The sequence below is a fragment of the Schistocerca americana genome, chromosome 11, assembly GCF_021461395.2.
Source record: "Schistocerca americana isolate TAMUIC-IGC-003095 chromosome 11, iqSchAmer2.1, whole genome shotgun sequence".
NCBI classification, from domain to species: Eukaryota; Metazoa; Arthropoda; class Insecta; order Orthoptera; family Acrididae; genus Schistocerca; species Schistocerca americana.
Window position 1 is genome coordinate 37,642,290 of NC_060129.1, and position 21,972 is coordinate 37,664,261.

Consider the following 21,972-nt stretch of genomic DNA (forward strand, 5'->3'; position numbering starts at 1 on the left):
GGCGTCGGGACCGGATGATGTACCTGCAATGTTCTACAGGGATTGTCCCCAGAAGCATTTCACCGCAGGCCGCTGGAACAACGAGTGGTACCAAGCGACTGAAAAATTCTGATCACTGGCGTTTTCAAGAGGGGTCAACGGACAGATTAAAACGACAAGCCTGAGAGGAAACACCGCCGCCGACGTGACATGACACGGCCCTCAGTGCTGAAGTCGAGACGAAATTCAACGTTCACTGGCGTCTGTCCGCAGCCGCTTTATGCCCTTTATCGGCGCTCCGTGTCGACATTCTGAACACTACGTGACAGCCGAAGGGGCAAACACACGGGCCGCACCCGCGTCTCGTGCCTGCCGACACACAGAGTGCAGCAGGGCAGGCGTGTGTGGGCGTTGCTCTGCTGACTGAGGGAAAGAGGTCTGCGGAGCGGTTACCCTGTCACTGTTTGGTGGCCGTATGTCGTTAGTCCTCTGGAGGAAAGCTCTTTACAGTGGTACAGGAAAGCTATGAAGTTCCAGTGAGAAATTAGTCTGTGTCACACTTCGGCAGCTGTAACTATTAAACAAATTTCATCATGCAAGTAGATCGTATGACACATCGTCCACTGCACTTTAAAGAAAACCGCTGCTCGATTGTTTTTAGTCGTTGTGCACGTCTTTCTGGTGACGTTTCTGCCGTGAACGAAACGTGTATGAAATTTCATGTGTAAGCTTATCGAGTAGTTCCAAAGACGATAAATATCAAAGACACACCTAACATATACATACGCTTCTCGTCTTTTGGCCATTCAGAGTGTAGTATCAAGGAAGGCGCCTTGGACCCCACAGTATGCTGCGGCATAAATACGGGTATTTTGCATCAAAAACATTCATTCCATTGTGTAATATGCAGCTAAGGTTTTAGGTGAAAAGTTCATAAAGTCTATGCCACACAACACTCAGGGAAGGAAATAGGAATAATGTGATGAATTACAGCTCCATATCACTGGAGTCTATTTGCGGTAGAAGTTTGGAACATATACTCTATTCGAACATGAATTGCTGACTGAATGGACGAACCGCATTACTATCTCCCCCTGCGAAATAATTTCGGAAGATGGAAGAAATTGCAGGGCTACTGTTAACGAGTAATTCGTTTTTAGAGAGCCACGTTTTGCGAAGAATTCCGTGTACAAATTTGATCGATCCGTAAATAGAACTGTAAACTCACCCAGTTTACATTTTGCACTCCACAAATGTTTTATCAGTGTCTCTCTGGCGACGTGAAACACAGCCAAGCGGTAGTCAAGATCGTTCCGTACCTTATGTAGCAACATCCCGTCAGTGGTCAGCACAGAAACATTGGCTCCTTCTTTGAGCTGTTCCTGTGTTCCTGGCAGTGGGGACACGTAAATACGGCGCCTAATGACCCCCCTAAAGGGAAGGTCACAACGCGTTACATCAGGAGACCTGGAGGTCTAAAGGAACAGAAATACATTATCTTTCAGACCTACAGCCAATCAAGCGATGCGAAAGTTCGTCATTTAGGTACCGACAAACATTGATGCTCCCAGAAAAGGAGTGGGCGGGGGCGGGGGGGGGGGGGGGGGGGGGTGTCTTGTTGGAACATGAAATTCGAGGAATCGGGAATCAGTTGTGGACACAAACACAACTGGAACACATCGAGGTAAGAGGTACCCGCCATAGTTCCTTCACAGAATAAAAACGGCCCATTCAACTTCGTCTGTGACACTGCACAGAAAACATTAACACTCCGCGGATGTCGTTCATGAGAGGCTATTTCATGAGGATTTTCAGTTCGCCACACTCACATTGTGGAGATAAACTTTTTCAGATAAGTGTTGGTGGCTTCGTCGCTGCATATCAGCATGGAGGCGAAATGTCCATCCTACACTGGTCCCTGAGTTGTGGCGTAAAGCGGAAGGCGCCGTCACTAACTTTCCGCTTTTAATTGTTGTACGGCCCGCATACGGTGTGCTTTGAAGAGTGAATGCCCGCGCATGGTCTTCCACACACTTGACTTGCGGTGTTGACAGTTCACAGCTTGTGCATGCTGTTGACTTTGTTGTACTGCGTACAAAAATTTCGCCCCCCCCCCCCCCCCCCCCACGCCCCTTCCCACCACGGCTGAACTGCCACGATTGGTGAAATGTCTGGCATATTCCAACACACGAAAAGACTGTTCTTGCTTTGCCGGCAATTTGGCAACGAGTTGGAATTCGTAATGTCAGGTGGTCGGCACAGCTTAAACTCGCTGAGTTTGCGGTTATATTCATGCTCCTGTGATACTGTGCATGCCATATTTAGGACAATTTATAATTCAGAAAGCGAGTGAATCACTTATGGTAGCCCTGTATTTCGCCTCCTGTCTGTCGTCTTCCGTTTCTGTGGCAATGTGGTCACTCAGCGACTCAACTCGTGATCCCGATCCGCTTGCTGATTTTATACAAGGCAAAAAATATCTTTAAATTCTTAGTAAGATCAATTTGCAATATTGTATTTATGAATTCTTGAATAACGCACATAATATTTTTACAGTTCTATTTACGGATCGATCAAATTTGTACACGTAATCTTGCTCCAAGAATACCCCCTGACATTGTTTGCCATCCAGGTACTTCTGCGCCCTTACAATTAATCACTGCAGCGCCTGATATTTTATTCACAGAATGTACTAGCACTTTGCTACTTTCTGATCACACTGTGCTTACACTTAATGTACTGAATGTAATCAACAAATACGTACGTACAGAGTAAGTATATGCTCGCATTTATAGGACCCGTATTACTCCTTCGTGGTACACAATTTAATTATGCATTTACATGCTACCAACGCAATTTCGCGTGTGACTGATGTATACATTGACAAAGACCCAGGTAACGTTAACAGGCTGCGTGTAAGTGTTCGAATTCTAAAATTAGATCTCGAAGTACATTCTGTGCAGACTCAAGTACGAAAAACCACTGCACCAATGCTTCATTCTTCTTGCAAAATAATGCTGAGAAATTTATATATCAGTGTTCTGTAACACGTCAATACCCAGCGTATGGTGAGCTATCAGTGTTGTTATTAATTAACTTGAGATTCATGTCTAATCGACCCTTAGTTCACTTATAGTATCAATGAAGCGTGGTTCATTTCCTTATGTAAAATTCCTATTACAACTTCGAAATGCCACAGTAAGCGATCTAATGTTCTTTAAAGCGCAGTTGGCCCTCTACTTATCTCTGACTTGCAGAGATAACATAATTAATTTTCGTTACCACTCACGAATGAATCCGTCTCTCGTTTATTTTCGGTTAAAATGCTGAATACTTAGGCAAATCTAGTTACAGCAAGTACTGTTCTACTTACATTTTTCAAAATATGCCCTCGTCCTTCGTGCCTTCTTTCTTTTGTCGTGTAAACTTTTCTAACTCCAAGCAAACAAGTAAACTGCCAAGTCATAGACGTAATTTTAGTCCCCTTATTTATCAGTTTCAAATGGCAGTTTTTCTTTGTCTTTTCCTATTATGAAAATTAGTACTAAATATTTTTATACATATCGCCTGCGCCAATTAATTATTTCCTCTTTTTACTTTCTTACATCATTCAATTATGCAAATGATCATTACCGACTAGATAAACGTAAAACATGCCAATTGTATCCGTGGACGGTTAATCTCTAATGCGGCTAAAAGAGAATCAGTATCATCTTTGTAATCTCTATTTTCGTAGGTGTCTTTAAAAAAAATTAAAATTTTTTTCTATGGGACTCGAGATTAATTATGAAAAGTCTGTTTACTTGAAATGAGAATGAGAGAGGTGATTTTTAATTTTTTATTGATCAAATCTTCATTTGAGGTTTATTATCTTTATAGCAGTTTATCGTCGGCTGAGTACCAACAAAGATAAATACTCAAACCAACAACGATAGTGAATAATAATGAAAAATGCAAAGAAACATCCTAGGCGCCTCCTGTTTGGCCACGGCCTAACAGATACCGCCACATCCTCACACACCACGGCAAGGTCCGGATTTCTGAGTAGAAGAGGAACTGCTGGGAGAGAACCCACGACCCCTTCCGTGGGTCCAGTAGTCAGGACTCGGCAGCCGACTCGTCGGTCAAACACTGCCCCAACATGTGCAGACACCGCCCAGGAGGTCTTGAAACAGGTGTGGCAGTGTCTGTTCCCACAGTACGAGATGCAATAGCCAGTCTTTACATGACGAATGGCGCAGTTTTCATAAGTTGATGCCAAACTTTATCAACAAAGTTTTTTCGAACTAAACTTTTCAGACAGGACTGAACAAAAGGATTCGACGTCAACAGTTTCGTGTGGTGATCAACAGCGTTAATCTTACTGTAATTAGTTTGTCGCGGCAGAAATTAAACTTGATTTTGTATTGGATTGTTTTGGGAGAAGAGACCAAACAGCGAGGTCATCGGTCTCATCGGATTAGGGAAGGAAGCCGGCCGTGCCCTTTCAAAGGAACCATCCCAGCATTTGCCTGGAGCGATTTAGGGAAATCACGGGAAACCTAAATCTGGATGGCCAGACGCGGGATTGAACTGTCGTCCTCCCGAATGCGAGTCCAGTGTGCTAGCCACTGCACCACATCGCTCGTTAAACTTGATATTCGACCCTAAAGTAACTGCAGCTTGCAGGGATGACGTTATGGTATACCGATATTGTTGCGTTGTAAGTAATCGCGCAGGTAACTTGAGTGTGGATTTTTTCCTTGGACCTAAGTTTCAATACAAAGTCAGCAAATGTGGCATGAAAGCGCCGGTAATATAAAACCGAATACGGCGACTGCCCGGTGTATTCTGCCTCAGCCAATCACAGCACAGTTAACGCCCTCTTATTACAAAGTTTTATAAGTAACCAGTGCCAAAATGACGCTTACTGCAGATACTGCTGCCACAAAATAACCGTTCTGGCCATCTTTCTTGGCGCAGCACAAGGGAGCAGACAGAAAAATTTAACCTCTACTAATTAATTACTTTATGTACTTGTGACCTATCAGATTCTCTGTAAGACTGAAATCAAAACAACTATGCAAAATAGAAGCGGCGACCATTTCGAGTTAAAAGGACTTGTAATGCTGGAAGTGCAGCTAAAGTGTTTAAGAATACGTTCTCAACCTATGATTCGTTGGAGGCTTGCGATCGTATGCGGTTTGCACACGTGGCTCTGTGTAGATAATTTCTGTATTGACCGAAAAGAGAGGTGGACTGTGCAAAGCATCGTTTGCGTTAAAGTGCAAAGCAGGGCCTCAGGCGCTTACGATCCGTCGTGTTGTTACTGAAGAATGCTGAGCGGACGTAGAGGCAAGAGGAGGACGGAATTATGTATTCGGATACAGCGTTCTGTCCCAGGAAGCGTTGCGTGTGTTGCTTCTTGTAAATAACTACACGAAGCGAGGTCAGAGCTTGCAGCGTTCGTTGCTTGTGGAAGGACAGGGGGGAGGGGAGGGGTCGCATGACGTCAGAGCCGGGGGGTGGGGAGGGGTCACGTGATGTCAGAGCCGCTGCCCCACCACAGTGGCTGGCGAGGCGGCGCTCATTTACTTCCCCCGTAGCAGGGCACCGACGCAGTTCTGACGGAGCAGCCAGTCGGGTAACAGTGTGCGCCCCCGCACCTCGGCGGGGATACCAGAGAGAGGTAAGGCGGGCAGCTGGCCTCTGCTGGATTACTTGTAAGCTGCGGATCCTGTTCTGCACGCTTTACTATGGTTTGCCGCGTAACTCGCGACATAGCAACGTCAACGAATTAGTCTTGTCTAATACATTGTCTTACTTCAAAAAATTAGGATCAGTTCGAACAAAGGGATGGCGAATAGTGTGATAAATCAGCGTGTCGACTTTTTAATAATTTATTGATCGTTACTTATCGCCTTGTTACAGTCGTTTAACCACTGATAACTTGAGCGAGATAAACGTGGAACGAACGGAAGATAGCGCCACGTTCAGTCGGGCAGTGTTTCGATGTACCGGTATCGATTCCAACAGAATTCTCGTAGCACAGTTGCTCAAAGCGAAAGCCACGCGTTTCTGATCACGTAACTGCAACGAAATAACCAATGTTCGTATCATGCAAGTATGTGAAAACCATCAGAGTCAGCACTTGGGACTGAGTGAGTTTTAGTGCGACACGGCGTCTTCCGCCACTGATTCCAGCAGCCGTGGTTGTCTGTAGTGCTGGACCGCCAGCCCGCAAGCCGAGGGCGATTGCAGTTTGCCCATCTAGCTGACAGACATTTACTTTTCAATATTTCGCCTATTTTCGCCGACTTTAAACTTCTACAATGCTGTCGTAATGTACTCATTCAGGGGTGTAATCTGACTTGAAGGGCTTCACACACTAAGAAAAGTATCACAGTTGGAAACTCGGCTTGTCGCGAGGTAACGTAACGCACGGCGCTGAAATACGCTGACGTCATTCAGCCAGTATTTCACAACAAGGGCAGTCAGCGGCTCGCAACAATCTCCAGACGACATTTCAAATACTTGAGAAAATTTTCGCTAATCTCCCCCCGCGCCACACACACACACACACACACACACACACACACACACGTGAACTAGCACATTTTCATGCAGTCAGCTTAGGCATCAGACATAACGTTATAATGTATTAATACAAACTGTATTCGCAACACAGTTTTCAGACGGTATCCCCACACCCCATAGAAAGTATTTGCAAAATTATATGATCGTACGACACACACACGCCAGGAGATATTACGTCTCCAACATTTAGCCGCGAGAAAAACTTTCTTTTGTTTAAAAATGAGTGCAAACTGGTCAGACTATTGAAACCCGTGTTTCAGAATGAGAGCACTTGGCGACTTAGAACACACGTTAAGAATAATTCCAAGCCCCTCCCTAACTTATCGCTTACATGCTCAACGTCGGATATTACACACGTTAACTCATCTGCGAAGTAACCAGTCGTCGGAAGCTGTTTTGTGCGTGGGCGTTCCGAATCCAGTAGTCCACTCGCGAATCAGAACTCTGGCGCCATGCCGACATGCTTCTGGGGATGAAACGCAGCTCTCGCGTTCATTTCAGTATTTTACAATTTTATGGAATTACCATTGTGATGCACGGGCGCTTTCCCCAATATCCTGGTTAGACCGAGGCGAAGATTTGGTTAGTAGGTGGCGAATTCTTGAGAAGTTATCGTAATGATTGCCCTTCGTTAATAAAGCGAATACGAAAGGTTTTATTTCATGTTCTGTGACGTCACGTCCCGTCTTTTGAGATTTGCTGGTGAAAGGGAAGCGAGCACACACAACACTTTTTTTTGCACTATACAACACTTCAGCGCTTTGTTTGGCTGTTCTCGTGTTAATATTCGTCTGATAAGAGAGCCTGGTGTGTGGACAAAGCAACGCATCAGAGATCTTTGAGACGCGTCGTGTTCTGTGCGGCTTGTTGTGCAGAAAAGTTGTCGGAATTGTGCTTGCACAGTAGTCGTATCTTATGTTGGACACCGTCATTTACCAACTTCTTTATTTGACGTCAATAATTGGGAGAATCGAGGTAGATTTGTTATTGGTTCCCGACAGAGGACTGAATCACGCTAGAATTATATTTGTGGAGGGATTTGCAAATTATATTTAACTGAAACTTCGTTTAGCCACGTACTGTTACAGAAGCCTTACCCGTAATTTATGGTAAGTCACTGACGTCACATTTACCGACACTTTAGTAGTAGAAAGTACTGAAAATGTGTATCAGTTACATTGCCCATCATAAAACGCAAACTTGAGTTCAAAACTATAAAATTTTCAATTTCAACTTCGCACATGGGTACATCAACACAGCTACTGCCCATTTCGATCCCCTCATCCAGTCGCAACAAAGGACGCTCGACGTCACGGAAAACTGACTGTCCTCACACGTGAGGGACAGGATGATTTGATAAGTTGCACGAATTTTACTAATAATAAACAACCCGAAATCGGTGCTCTAAATGTTTTCCACTTCTGTGGCATTGAACTGTGTGCGTTGGTTTCAGTATTCATACTCGCCTGTCGCGACATATGCAATGCAATTGATGTACCGTATTAAAACCCTGTCCAAAACGTCTCGTGTGTGGCCAGATTAGTTGTGCAGAATTGTTGGATGAACAGTAGCTGCAGTCAAAAGTTTCATAAAGATATTTAATCGCGAGTGTGTGGAATCCGCGCCTTGAGACACACATCGAATGCCCATAATAATGGAGTAAGATCACTAGTGTGGCTTAGAAATGTGTACATTGTTTCTGGGTGCTTTTCATTCTTGCGGTGTTTTGTGCATCAGCAAAATATTTTATAGTGTGGTGGCTCACATGGTACTTGGGCTGGCAGTAAACGTGACTCACGTGGAGGCGGTGGCGGGGTATCGCCATGACGCGTGGCTGACGCCACCCCGTGTGGAAAGTAACGCTACTGTGCCACGGGGTGATCAGTGTGAGGTTCAGATACTCGCAGAGGTCCAGTGTGGGCTGCACCTTACGTATGGCAGCGAAACACGGTGTACTAGTGCGCCTATGCGAAAACCGATTTACACTGGAAAGAAATTGTTTCCAGTGTTGCGACCAAATAGTGCTATGAATGGAAGAGACGTACAGAAACTTTTCCATATGTAATGGATTGGGAACGAAACGTGGGCAGGAAGGGTCAAATAAGTGAGAAGCAGAATGTTGAGCTTGTTATTAACCGCCACTTGCTCAATTTGTACAGTTTGAGAACCAGAGACTTCGGCGAGATGTTGCACAACGACAGATTCGCACCTGGTAGCCAAAATTGGAACTAATTTTTTTTTCGGTGCAAACTAGTTTCACATTACCGCATTAGCGTATCTGCCAAGTTTCGTTGCCATGCGAAAACTACAGACCACACTGGACCTCGGTGAGTGGCTGCATTTTACTTACGACCACACGATACTGCCATGTCTCCGTTGAAGAAAAAAGCGATTCGTGAAAATTTCACTGTCACCTTTGTGGTTCATTTTGTCACAAACCATTTAGTAGTAGTAGTAGTAGTAGTAGTTGTTGTTGTTGTTGTTGTTGTTGTTGTTGTTGTTGTTGTTGTTGTTGTTGTCTTCAGTCCTGAGACTGGTTTGATGCAGCTCTCCATGCTACTCTATCCTGTGCAAGCTTCTTCATCTCCCAGTACCTACTGCAACCTACATCCATCTAAATCTGCTTAGTGTATTCATCTCTTGGTCTCCCTCTACGATTTTTACCCTCCACGCTGCCCTCCAATGCTAAATTTGTGATCCCCTGATTCCTCAGAACATGCCCTACCAACTGGTCCCTTCTTCTTGTCAAGTTGTGCCACAAACTCCTCTTCTCCCCAATTCTATTCAATACCTCCTCATTAGTTATGTGATCTATCTATCTAATCTTCAGCATTCTTCTGTAGTACCACATTTCGAAAGCTTCTATTCTCTTCTTGTCCAAACTATTTATCGTCATGTTTCACTTCCATACATGACTACACTCCATACAAATACTTTCAGAAACGACTTCCTGACACTTAAATCTATACTCGATGTTAACAAATTTCTCTTGTTCAGAAACGCTTTCCTTGCCATTGCCAGTCTACATTTGACATCCTCTCTACTTCGACCATCATCAGTTACTTTGCTCCCCGAATAGCAAAACTCCTTTACTAATTTGTCTCATTTCCTAATCTAATTCCCTCAGCATCACCCGACTTAATTCGACTACATTCCATTACCCTCGTTTTGCTTTTGTTGATGTTCATCTTATATCCTCCCTTCAAAACACCATCCATTCACACACGGATACAGGAGAAGACAATGACGTTTACATGGCTGCTACATTATTTTTTTGTGATGTAGGTTGTAGTGGAAAAGTGATCTGTTGCATATTCCGAGGTCTAGGCTAGGTTGACAGGTTACAGTAAGGTTTTCAGTTAGCGGAGCCAAAGAAATGGAATGTTATAGTAACAGTAATCCTTGCTGTGGAACATATTTTACGCATGTTGGATTTCGAAGAGTGTTTTATGTCCGTTTTGATGTCATGGATTGAAATATAGTAGCAATCGGCATGTTCAGTATTGGGCACCGTTCGTCCCTAGTGCAGAGGTACGTTTACACCTGTGTAACTTCCCGCGTGCGCGAGACGCACGCAGCCTCTGCACGGAGAGGCATCGGTGCAGCCAGCCTCGCACGCCTCTGACACGTGGGCACGGGCCACCGCGGGAGTCTCCACACGTCCCACACAAATACAGGCCGGGCTGCTCCGTCCACGGTTTTATTTAGTTTGCTGTTTTACTGCGTCTTACTATTAAGTTCCCGTTTTTCGTGTGCTTTCAAATTTTCGTTAACCCATTGCCCGTGTGGGCTAAAAAGTAACAAATAGATCTGAAGAATATTGTCGTGCATACTTACGACGCTAGTAGCTATTGGTAACATCCAGTATGGCTTCTGAATATCATGAATAATCGAGTTGAACTTTTTACTGCTAATGTTACAACGAAACGTGCTTTTCAATGTAGTGGCAACACACATCGATTACTAATGGCTATCTGAATAATATTGATGTTGATTCGACGCACACTATAGTGGAAATAATAGTGCACTGAAGCCCGCTATCTCTTGCTACATTCTAGAAAACAAACATCATGAGAAACTAGGCTGTAGTAGAATTATAAACATTATAAACATTAAACAGTACAGCAGTCATCCACGAGAATGATATGCAGAGTTTATTTACACAAAACCATTACCGGTTTCAGATTTTCAAAAATCCGTTGTCAGATGGCTTTCAAAAGCTCATCAGTACTTGCGTTAACCGCCATGTAAAAGAATATTCGTTTCTGTACAAAATATCAAATCTTCACGATCGGTTTTTCTCTGGACATGTGAAATTATCGAGTAAATTTTCCGATGCAAATTACTACATCGGAGCTTTGTGTTCGGACACCACACTACTAAATGAAAGGCAACAGTGAAAGCAACTAGAGATTCAGTAAGCCTTCAATGAAAAATAAACGAGAAGCAGAATCATTCGTGAACGGTAACGAAAATTATGTACATTATGTGTACAATCTGCGATATGGTCGAGGTCTATTTGCCCTTTAAAGAAGTGTATATCAGTTACTGTGGCACTTCGTATGTTGTAATCGGAATTGCAGATAAGGGATACTATAAGTAAACTGTGTGTAAGACGTGAATTACAAGTTAGTGAATGGCAACACTGAGAACAAGTTAGTGAATGGCAACACCATACGTGTTACAAAACACTATGATATATAAACTACTCAGCATTATTTTGCAGGAAGAATAAAGCCATTGGTGTATTTATTTTTCGTACTTGATTCTGCACAAAATGAAGTTGTAGATTTAATTGTAGAATTCGAACACACGCTACCTGTTAACGATACGTGGGTCTTTGTCGTTGAGAACGTCAGCCAGGTGCGAAATTGCGTTGGGTTGCACGTACGTACTTAATGAATAGTGTACTGGAAAGGAGTAACATAGGTCCGATACTCACCATTTACGTACGTAATCGTTGATTGCTTTCAGCAAGATTGTAGATGGTAATGTAGGCAATGTAGGTACTAGCACTGAAGTTAAGACATAGTTTCGGCACTGTGTGATCAGTTAGTGCAGAAGTGCTAGTACATTCTGTGAATGAAATATTAAGCGCTCCAGTGATTAACTGGAGAAGCACAGGAGTACTTTGATTGTTAACATTGTCAGGAGTATCCTTGGAGGCATGTTGTGTGTGTAGATATTATCTATATAATTTGAAGAATTTCTAAATACAGTACTGTCAACCTGTCTGGCTAGTAATTAAAAGAACTTTTGACCTTACTTAAAATCGGCAAGCAGAATACTTTAGCAAATCTAGTGATAGCAAATACTGCACTACTTACACTTTAATCAGAATACGCCCTCGACCTTCACGCCCTCAGCAGCTGTGGCCGAGCGGTTCTAGGCGCTTCAGTTGGGAACCACGCGGCTGCCTCGGGCAAGGACGTGTGTGATGTCCCTAGGTTAGTTAGATTTAGGTAGCTCTAAAGTCTAGGGGACTCATTGCCTCAAATGTTAAGCCCCATAGTGCTTATAGCCATTTGAACCATTTTCTTTAGTCGAGTAAATTTTTCCAACTCCTAGCATTAAAGTTAACTACCAAGTCAGTTATACTTTTAGTCTCCTAATTTATCAGTTTCAAACAGCTATTTCTGTATCTTTTCCTAGTATGTAAATTAGTATTGAATATTTCTTTATACCTATCGCCTGTACAAATTATTTCCTGTTTTTACTTGTTCACATAAAAAAATCTGCAGATGATCATTAGCACGTAGATAGACGTAAAACATGCAAATTGTATCTGTGGTCGGTTACTCTTTAATGCTGCTGCAAGAGAATTACTTTAATCTTTGTAATCTCTTTCGTGTACGGATCATTCGAAATATTTTTCTTTGAGACCCAAAATTAATTAGGAGAAATTCTTATTTGAAACGATAATGAGGGAGCCGCTTTTCGTCTTTTTTTTTTTTTTTTGATGAAGTCTTTGTGTTTATTATCTTTTCAGCAGTTTATCGTCTGCTGTGAACGAGTGGCGGCAAAGCTAAAACAATGATAGTGAATAATAATTAAAAACGCGAAGAGAAATCCAGGCGCGTTCTGTGTGGCCGTGGCTGTGACAGATACATCTCCACGTTCTCACACACCGCGGCGAGGCGCGGATTTCTGAACAGGAGAGGAACTGCTGGGAGAGAACCCACGACCCCTTACGTCGGTCCATTACAGTCAGGATAGAGGAGCCGACACGGCGGTCAAATACTGTCCCAACATGTGCAGACACCACCCAGGAGGTCTTGGAAAAAAGTGTAATAACAGGTGTAGCAGTATCCATGCTCACAGTACGAAATGTAATACCCAGCCTTCACATGATGAATGGCGCAGTTTTACTGCGTCCATGCGAAACTTTACTAACGTGGCTTTTCTCCAACGAAATATTTTCGACAGGACTGAAGAAAACTACTAGGGCGTCAACTCTTGACAGTTTTGTGTGGTGATCCACAGTGCTGACCTTGCTGTAGTTAGTTTCTTACTGTAGTTAGTTTTTTACCGTAGTTCGGCTTGCTTCTTGCTGTAGTTCGGTTGGCTTTTTACTGTAGTTGGTTTGAAGCAGCAGAAATTAAACTAAGTATTTGACCTTTAAGTAAGTGCAGTTTGCGGGCATGACGTTGTCATATAGCGATATTTTGCGCTGTTATATTGTAAGATTTCGTACCTATAACTAAGAGTTTTCGAGGGATTTTTTTCCCTTGCACTTATGTTCAGTACAAAGCCACTAAATGTGGCACCAGTGCTCTGGTAGTATAAAACTGAATACGGGGACTGGTCAGCTTCTTCTGCGTCAACGGATCACAGCACAGATAACAGCCGCTTACTAGGAACTGTTAAAAATGACTGGCGCAGAAACGACGTTTACTGCAGATAACTGCTGCCACAAAATAACAATTCCGGCCGTTGTACTCGGCGCAACACAAGGGAATAGACGGTAAAATGTAAGTTCCTGGATGGATACAATTCAGCCAACAGAAACTGAATCGGTAAAATGTTCTGAATGGCCAGCTGATACGAATTAATTATGTTGTATACTTACAACCTATCAGCTTCTCTGTAGTACTGAAATCAAAATAAAACTATGGAAACTTCAAGCGGCGACCATTTCGAGTTAAAGGTACTTGTAGTGCTCTAAGCGAAAATAGTCTTTAGGGATACGTTCTGAGCGTAAGATTTGCTTGAGACTAGGGTGACCATTTTTCTTCGGGCAACAGTGGGACTTTCATACATTTTCTTGGCCAAAAAGAGGGACAATTTTTATTTCTCGTTAAATACCACTTTTAATGCTACCATTTCTTCTTCCTCTGCAAATATAGCCTTCACTGATATTTGTGTGTGTGTGTGTGTGTGTGTGTGTGTGTGTGTGTGTAGTTTTCAGAAATTTACTTACTAAGAAATGTAACATTTATAACACAGAGTGTAGAAAGACATACAGTAACAATCGCTACAAAAGGTTCTTAGTGAACACAAGGAATTTATGGTTTTGTGGATTCCACACTGCAATCATATTTCTTCGAAGATGAAATTTCATTCAGCAACTCAGGTTTGCCTAATAGGTATGAATAGAAGTCAGTGCAACTGTATTTACTGAAGTTTAAACAGGTCAGTAAAATACACTTAACGCTCCTCACCGTAAATCTATTCCTCTCATCTGTCCACTGTGATGATAGTAAGCTGAAAACTCTTCCAACATTTGCATTGTGGGCAGGGAGTGAAAAGAAGTACTGCACTATATTATGCGATTCTCTGAACTGTTCATTACACTGGCAAGATCTGAAAAACCTACACCATTTTTCATGTGCCATCAACTGATTCCATTGTTCACTGTCAGTTTCCAATTGTTGTTTTACAAATGACCGTATATGAACTATTCCATCAAATAAGAGGCTGTCATTTACTAGAATGCCCTTTTCGTTTAGCCACATTAAAGTATTTTCAACTACTGACCATTCTGGTGGTTCTGTGAGCATCATCCATGAGAATACTATTCCCTGTAACCATGAGGATAAATAGTCTGCTGAAGCATCATAAAACGTTGATACTGCTATGTCAAATTTCTTAACAGACTGGTCATCACAATCATTCAGCAGTTTTTTTACACTTAGTGGTACAAAATGTTCATGTTTCCTTGAATTTAGACTTGTCAAAGCTTTATTTAAGACTGCTAATACGTCGCATATGGAATTATTCTGTTTCTCAATGCTCAGAATGGATTGTTGAAAAACACTCATTTGTGAATGCACAAAAAGTAAATAATTCATTTATAGGATTTATAGGGTACTTTGAGTTAGACTGTGACAAAAAGTAAGATTTCAAAGGTTCATACATTCTCAAGATCCTTTCTATGGCTGGCAACAATGAAAGCCACCTCCTTTTGGAAAAGGAAAGTAAATTTTTGCAAGTGACACTAACAAACTCACAGAATTCAGTGAGTTCTGCAACATGAATAGAAAAAATATGAAAATAGTTGTACAACGTCATGACAATGCAGTCAATGTCAACAGGTAAAACATCACAAGCACTTTGAAGTGTATTATGAACAACATGTGCTGGACAACCTATGCCAACAATGTTAGTTTTTTAATTTTTCTTTGAGATGTGTGAAAACATTATTACCCACTTTCGTCATTAACCCCCCAAAATTACAGTTAGTATTGTCTGCACCAAATGCAAACACTTTGATATGATACTGAATGACTGTATAACATGAGAAAGATAATTGGAAATTGTTTCGGACTTTTCGTTCTGCACTTCAAGGTCAAGCAATTTCGTCTGCAGTCAACCCTCACTTACAGAAAAATACTGAACTATCACAGGGAAAATTTTCTGATGCCCATGGTTGCTAGCATCAGTAGATATTGAAAAGTATTTTGCGCTGTTTACGGCAGCTATTACCTGTTTCTGGGAATGCGGAGCTATAACATTGTTAATTGCCTCACACTTTGTTCTTCCACACGAAACATTTTCTGCAATCTTAGAATCAGGAAAATTTTTCTTGTTTAGTTGAACACTGCAGTCATTAGAACGATAGCTTTGGCGGTGTTTAACAACATGGAATGACAGGGTTCCTTCTGCTGCAGCTACGTTTTTCTGTTCCTGTGTATTTGAAGTTACAAAATATCTCGTCATTTTTTGCGAGGAACCTGCCGATCGAAGATTCTTCAAATATGGTTCAAAGGGCTCTGAGCACTGTGGGACTTAACTTCTGAGGTCATCAGTTCCCTAGAACTTAGAACTACTTAAGCCTAACTAACCTAAGGACTTCACACACATCCATGCCCGAGGCAGGATTCGAACCTGCGACCGCAGCGGTCGCGCGGTTCCAGACTGTAGCGCCTAGAACCGCTCGGCGACTCCGACAGGCCGAAGATTCTTCCTGTGTTTCTCTGATTCCATATGATGCTTGAGATCTGCAGCACCACCATGAGACACGGATAACAGCACAGTTACATACGTTACATTTTGCTGAACAGTCATTGTCTGTAGCAGTGAAGCAAGGAAATTTCCTCTGAAGCTCTTCCGAAAACTTTGATTTTCGCTTCTGCATCGCCACGATGTGCTAGCACTTCACGAAACTGATACTGAGTGCTGACAACAATGGCAAGTAAAAGCAAAGAAAACAAGAGTACGCAACAACTATAGTGCTTAAGCTGTACATTATCAGGGGTACCAACGTACGGAATGTCAGTTTCAATTGATAGTTTATAAAATCGACACTCAGAAAATATTTTAATCACTTTGTAAATGTCTGCAAATAATCCTTGAAAATCGGGACAAATTGCTTGTTTGAAAAAAAAAGTCGGGACAAATTTTTGAGCCTCTAAAAACGGGACAATACTTGAGACTGGACGATCGTATCCGATTTGCACATACGGCATTGTGTAGGTAATTTCCGTATTCGTCAAAAGTGGAGGTCTGCTGTGCCAAGCATCGTTAGCGTTGCACTGCAAAGCAGGGCTTCGTGTCAAAACGTTGGCCTAGGGTCTCCCCTGTCGCTGGTGAGAGACTGAGCGGACTTACTAGTTAGAGGCAAGTGGAGGACGGAAGGGCTTATTCGGGATGTCAAAGGAGGCGTTGACTGTGCTAGTGTGCTCGCTTCTTGGAGGAGAGAGAGAGAGAGAGAGAGAGAGAGAGAGAGAGAGAGAGAGAAAAAAGCAGGCCGAAGCGCGAAGCTCACGGCTTGCAGCGTTCGTTGCTGGCGGCTTGGAATGGGGTAGGGGGCAGGGGGGGGGGGGCATCAGCGATCACATGAGGTCAGAACCGCTGCCCCGCCACTCCTGTATGTGTGTGTGTGTGTGTGTGTGTGTGTGTGTGTGTGTGTGTGTGTGTGTGCAGAGGCACAATCTCTTAAGTGATAAAAAATGTTATGCAGTGTGTCACAGTCCCGCTTTGCTATTTGACAATGAGTTATCTTCCACTTATTTTTCTTAGTTGTTATGCTTGGAATTTACGTAATACATGCAATCTAATTCGTAGCATTTGGGTCGAAGGATGTAGACTGTCTGGTTTGCGACTCGAGGCCATAAAATGCTGTGTAATGTGTGGCTGAGCTGTCTAAATCCTTTCTAAAGCTGAAGACAGCGTCGTGTTGTACTTCCAGTCTCGTCTGAACGCGCACGTGGCTGCAGACACGGAACATCGCACATCCAGTGACGTACTTACTTACGTGTATGACACGTATCACGTCCTGCTCTCTCAAGTGTGGAACCTTTGCATCCAAAAAATGTTGCAACTATTGCCGGTAGTACTATCTTGAATTCAGTGTAATGAGCGGCAGAATACAGACTGCTATTGTAGCTGAATAGCCTCGCAAAACAAGGTTGTAACAGACGAAAGTAATTTTTTTCCAAGAAAAAGGAAAACATTATATTGCATAAATGTTTATATTTATAAAGCCAAAATTGTAATGAAACAGTTGTACTGACTTCGTCATTTGACTGACAAGCACTTGTTAAGGCCACATGTAAATTAAAATAGAAATAACGGAAAAAATAACATCTTCACAAAGAACAAGTTTTTAACCTTACGCATAAGGACAAGGTTGTAAACAACTATATATAAAGGATTGTATTTAACCACAGTATTCAACAAAATCTTCATATGAAATATTGTGAATACTGAATTACTATAGATCAGGCAATATTTTATGTGCAGCGCAGAGCAAATTGTCATGAAAGTTATTTCTTCTAGTATGCATAATCCTTAGTTCATTTACAAAGAAATCTGTATACTAAAATGTTACTCAACCTTCACTTCTTCGTAACATTGTTTCAGTTCGACTGGAATATAGTTATACATATCCATTGCGTCATTCAACTTTCCTGCTTATATTGGCAACCGCTGAGACTAGAGAAAAGGAATTTCAGCTAGTGGCACACTATAGGGCTTACACAGTATGTATTGCGAACGCCTCGTGATTTCTTTAAGGTGGAATAGCCATGCAACGGTTGTAGTACATTGTGGCTGATTCTCCTGCGAACTCCTCCAGGATCATCTGCAGATATCAGCATACAATGTGATGAAGTTATTTTAAGTTCGAATACCATCTCAGCGAATGTTCCAGATCACTCAAATCTTAAAAGCGCTCAGGCTGCATATCACATACGAGGAAAGGTTTCATCGCCTTGCTGAAGTGATAACCTCTACCCAGTGTTCAGGAACATGCACAGTATGTGTCTTTTGACGCTCTATCAGGGAATGTAGAAAAGTCTCACCTAATACCAAGAACTTGTGATTGACTGTCGTAAAATATCCCAGAGCTATTACGTATTACCAAAGTGACATTCTGCTCCGATTCTCTTAGTGCCTTACAATCGCTGCAGAGCCTATACCCGACTGAGGAGATGGTCCAGTTGATACATGACCAACTGTACTTGCTCCAACAGCGGGGTAAAGAGGTATCCTTCTGCTGGGTGCCTGGTCATGTCGGCATATGGGGCAATGAACAGGCTGATCGGGCTGCCAAGGAGGCCTGCAGAGAGCAGGATGTGGTCCAGTGTCCTATCCCCTTGCAGTCAGTCATCGCTGCACTCCATAGGAAGTGCATGGAGTTGTGGGAGGCCGAATGGCTGGCGGTGTCGGCCAATAAACTGCGGTCGGTAAAGTCAACCACTCGGCCGTGGCGTTCCTCCTGTCGGTTGCTCAGGCGGGAAGAGGTGGCCCTCACACGTCTGCGGATTGGGCACTGTCCTGTGACGCATAGCTATTTATTACGGCGGGAGGATCCTCCGTTTTGTGCCACTTGTGGTGTGCACATCTCTGTCCGGCACATTTTAATCGACTGTATTTTATACCGTGATGCAAGGGCAGAAGCACAGGTTGTTGGGGATCTCCCTTGTATTTTAGCTGACGATGAGACGTGTGTGGCAAGGGTTTTTAAGTTTTGTGATGTGTCTGGACTCTGGCCTAAACTTTTAGGCTGGAGGTTTTAGTGTGTTGCAGAGTGGCTGACTCCTCCCTTTTTTCCTTGTGGTCAGCCAGCCACTTCCATCTGCTCCAATGTTTTAGCTCCCTCTACCATTTTCTTCCTGTATTGTCCACGTTTTACTGCTGACGCCCTGCATCATCCCACGCTTCAGTGTGGGTGAGCCCATTTTTTTGATGATTGTTCCCCGTGTTCTCTGTTCCGTTTTATGTCCCTGTTCTGAGGTTTTCTTTTTTCTTGACACCCGTCTCACTATGATGCTGCACGGGCGCTGAAGACCTTGCTGTCGTGCGCCCACAAACACCTCTACTACTACCCCCAACATATGCCAATGATTGTTTCGCACCCCGGGCAAGGGGTTGATAGTTTGAGGCGATGTTCTTCAATATTCACGAAGAAATTTCGGCTGATCCGCGCCTGGCCACACTTTCACGCCAAAAGCACATTGTTCCGTCACTTGTTCCAGCATTGTGTGTGGCTTCATTGCAATAGGAATACTGCCGTTGATAGAATTCGGAGGAGTGCGACAATACAGGACAGAAAAATACTTTCTGTACATCAACGGAAAGTTCAATGTAGATGTGATTGTTTTCGTCTTCCTTCATTGCTTTATAAGACCCTTCAGCGTTGGAATGATGTAATCTTCCTTGAATTTCAATAGCTTGTCTTTCATCTGTCTCTGCTGACATAATAACCAAATAAAACCTGTCATAATATGAGAAAGAATCTGCTCTACGCAGACGAAATCGCAGATTGCAACACGAGTGCAAAATGGCTCTATTTGTGCATTCATTGCACTTATATTCAGGATGATGTTTTCTAAACATATCAATGTCTTTTTTAAATTTACACCAGCGGACTAGCAACTCTTTCCGGATTTGTGGCGACTATGACTTTCCTGTTTTGACTGATCGTATATGATTTTGCATATCTTCCCATGATCAGGTATAGTGTAATGTCGATTTTTATGTTTACCCCTCTTGACACAGAACGACTCCCAAGTTTTTATTTTCTCTTGCAATTTCTGTATTCTACGAGGAGTTGTGTTACAAGCATGAAACAGCGTCTTTTGACAAACCCGGTGGCACCTGACGGTAGTCTTAACAAATAAAGAAAACTGCAGTGTCTACGACAAAGATGTTCAACCTCTCTTCTTTTAATGTCCTCAAGTTTAATACAGTTTCGCCCTAACAATGGCGACTGTTGATTGTAATTGGAAGTACAGAAGTCTTTAACCAGTGTGTGTTTTGTATCCAATGTAATTTGTTTACATTGCTAGGTGCGCAAAAAAACGATAATCACGTTTTGAAACAGTGTTTGAATAAATACCTACTGTACTTACATAAACTCAGGCTAACACCTTATTTATCCAGTCGAAGACAACGATTAAAGAATAATGCCTAAAGGTGTAAGTCACGTGCTCTGTTATGTTACTGTATTACGCATCGTTACATAACTTTTTCATTGCAATATGGTTTGCACTACTTGGTCATAATTCACAATAAAGGCTAGAGAAAAATTAGCTTCGCTAGTCACAAACTAGGCTAGTTATTTTAGGTTATGGTATCATAATATTACAATGAAAAAATGAGTTGCAACTTCGTAGCACGTACCTTATCTGGTGGAGATTTTGCCACTATTACCTTCCCCCTCTTTGATATATGTATAGTTTCCCAGCATCCCTGAGTGCCTTCCGTTTCACATCACGCCGGTCACTCACAGGTTGTTTACGCTTTTCGGCTCTGCTCGTGTGTTTCTGACAGTGATCTCTGGTTTTTGAGCACTGACTGTAAGAGGTGTACATGATGTGACCGCCATCTTTCTTACAGATACAACCTTGCTCTGCGCAACGCAAACCTGTCAGTCTGTCGCCTACAACAGATTGTGTACAGCAGTTCCAGCATCGCTACCTTGTGCCAAGTACTGCTAACCTTTCTCTGTGTAAAAGCCAGCTTTTCTAAAAATGAGCGTTACAAGCTTGTTCTGGGCGACTACTCAACTGTTAGTATGTGGTCAGTTTAATCTCGAAACAAACGAGTTTTCTCATTGTTCTAGTTATCTCAAAAGGCAGCAACATGCATCTTACGCTTTTCTTCAGGTCGTGTAGGTAGAATTGATTCAGATTGCTATTAAGTAGCAGAATATATGAATGGAAATTACGGGTTCCCTCAGAAATGCTTTTTTACGAAGCGGATGTTATTTTATGGTAAGAAGTGAAACTATGACAGAAAGTGTTCCCAAAGAATTAGGTAGTATACTTCGAAATACGTCTTGGCTGAATAAAATTCCCTCGTATTTCTGGTGCATCCGTGTCCTGGAATGCAAGCGATGTAATACAGTAAACTCCCGTTTATCCCAAATGATCCGGACGGCGACCTGTTCGGATAACGAAAATTTCATAAAAACCGAAGTTCCACTGTTTTCACGCGTGAAACACCCCGAACTGCGTCAGTACCGAGAAATATGATCCTAAAACTATGTAGGAAACGTAGAATGTTATTGATACGTTTGTGAATAAGCCTGCATTTTTGACTGAAGAAATTGTGTTGGCGTAGTAAAAAGCCGCCAAAGTATGATTAAAAACTCAGTTTTTTAATGCTCAATAACGAAGCTCGTTTATTTTGCGTTCTTACAGGAAAAACCCGCCTTGTTTGGCAGCAGGAAAAAACAGGAGTTTTAATTTTATTACCTACCGTTTTGATTAAAAAATAATCTACTTTACAAAATTATGAAAAAGTCTAGAGATTACTCAGAGAAACGAAAAATGAGTCTAGAGGATATTATGGGCGTTGAAGTTGTAAGTAGGCTGTTGTGGTTTTTATGTCGGTAACGCCACGTGGCGCTCTGTATGAAAATCACTGGCTGTGCTGTGTGCAGTCTGTGGCTGGTTGGCATTGTTGTAATATTCGCTATTGTAGTGTTGGGCAGTTGTATGTGAACAGCGCGTAGCCTTGAGCAGTTGG

The 21,972-nt window shown here is 42.5% G+C and overlaps 1 protein-coding gene across 1 annotated transcript in view; it reads left to right on the forward strand.

Moving 5' to 3' along the window:
• Positions 1-5,565: 5,565 nt before the first annotated feature.
• LOC124553863 (ankyrin repeat domain-containing protein 65-like) overlaps positions 5,566-21,972 on the forward strand; it is a 54,116-nt gene continuing 37,709 nt past the window's right edge. Inside the window, exon 1 of the mRNA XM_047127855.1 lies at positions 5,566-5,647. The gene's annotated coding sequence lies outside the window, so the exon portion shown is untranslated. The remainder of the gene's footprint in view (positions 5,648-21,972) is intronic.